Genomic DNA, 2017 nt, shown 5'->3' with positions numbered 1-2017 from the left:
TCTGGCTTGCGAAACCATCAGCATTTCTTACTCTCCGACTACTTCTCCAGTTCTGATATGTGAGCAACAAACCAAGCCTTTGTAAAATCCAAGTTTAGATTGACTATGGGCTAGTGATCAAATTATTGTGCAATTTTACTTGAAGCATGAAGAAATTAGATAACCGAGATTATTTGATAGCTAGGACTAGAAGATTCGATTCCCCAATTATATCCAAGAACCTCACTGAGCTACTCAAGGAGATAATTTGTCATTGAGGTTAAATTCTGATTTAGAAAAGAAAGTTATTTCTCTTGTAATTCTGATTAGAATAAACATGGTCTTTTTACCTTGGAGTGTTAATTTTACTTGAAGATAAAAGTCCTCTTTGGATTTTTATACTTTTGAGGTTTTATTTATTCTCACATGGAGGGATAGCTATAATACACTATTGAGTAAAGAAAGCAAATTTCTGATGGATCTTGTAGAATGGCTCACTTTTCTATATAGTTTTTTTCTATACATACAAGAATATGTATATTTGTGTATATATGAACGTATCTATATAGCTATTGGCTATTGATACATACCACACTGATAAGTATGTGTTTCTTGGGAATGGAGATGGAAGACTTATTTTTTCTTTATATAATCTTATGTTTAAATTTTTACAAGCATATATTATCCTTTTCATAAAAGGAGAAAAACTAAAAGTATAGCTCAAAGTCACTAAAAAATTTTGTCAGATGCAAAAGCAAAATCTGTGAAACTGTTTTCTGTCACTAAATTTCATATTATTTTATGAAAATCCAGAAAGAGGAACATTTTCCTGCATAGCAAGTTATTAGGAAACTTATTTTGTATGTATTTTGGGAATGTGGTGTTATTAGTTGTACAGTCAATCAAAGGTATGAGGAACTACTTTAGCAGGAAAAGGTAATTCAGACACTTTCTGGTAGGGCTCTTTGGATCTATATGACTGCCCTGGACATGTGCTTTCTTGGCCAGTCTGTGGAAACCAACATAGCCAGTTCTTTGGAAAAACAAGTGTGTCATTTTTCTGAGCAGTACTTTAAAAAAATTTTTGTTTTTATTTTCTGGCTTCTCAAGTTGGTTCAATTTCCTAACACTTTTGTGCTCCTTCAAATATTTAGTTCTACTGGCTGGGTGAGGTGGCTCACGCCTGTGATCCCAGCACTTTGAGAGGCTGAGGTGGGTGGATCACTTGAGGTCAGGAGTCCAAGACCAGCCTGACCAACATGGTGAAACCCCGTTTCTATAAAAATACAAAAATTAGATGGGCATGGTGGCAGATGCCTGTAATTCCAGCTACTTGGGAGGCTGAGGCAGGAGAATTGCTTGAACCCGGGAGGCAGAGGTTGCAGTGAGCTGAGATTGCACCACTGCACTCCAGCCTAGGTGACAGAGCAAGACTCCATCTCAAAAAAAAAAAAAAATGTAGTTTTACTGAGTTCTGTTTTTCTATACAGTGATTTTTCAATTAGCCCTAACTAGCAGAAAGTATGTGAGAAATAAAAGTAAAATTCTAAGCCCTACAACTGACTGAACAGACCATCTCTTGGCCAAGGGGATCAGAGTAACCTTGAAAACTAAGTTCTCAGCCATGATTGTGTGAGAGGTCAGATATGGCTTGTTACACTCTCTCCCTGGCTAACTCTCCCCTAAGAGTACAACAGAAACTAGTCCTTTCACTGATAACAACCAGTCACTTGATGCTGCCCCACCGACCACGGCGTGGTTCTGGCCAGTCCACCCAGAATGCACAGTGAGGGTTTTTGTGTCCTCTGCTTTACATTTGATGTCAGAGAGCAAAAACATCACCCTTGGATCATACTAATGCTTCTGTTTTTTTGTACATGGGCCCCACGAAGGGACATAAAGCTGAACTGTGCATGCACTTTGTTTCTTCTTTCATAAATATTCATGACTCCTCCTATAGCTGATTGAATATGTATGTTTGGCCACCCTGCTAAGCATAAATTCCTGTTCCCTTTGCCCTTCCCTCAAAGTGTCTGTT

Source organism: Gorilla gorilla, chromosome 11 (genome assembly GCF_029281585.2).
Source record: "Gorilla gorilla gorilla isolate KB3781 chromosome 11, NHGRI_mGorGor1-v2.1_pri, whole genome shotgun sequence".
In the NCBI taxonomy this organism is placed as follows: Eukaryota; Metazoa; Chordata; class Mammalia; order Primates; family Hominidae; genus Gorilla; species Gorilla gorilla.
Note: the sequence above shows the minus strand (reverse complement) of the source record.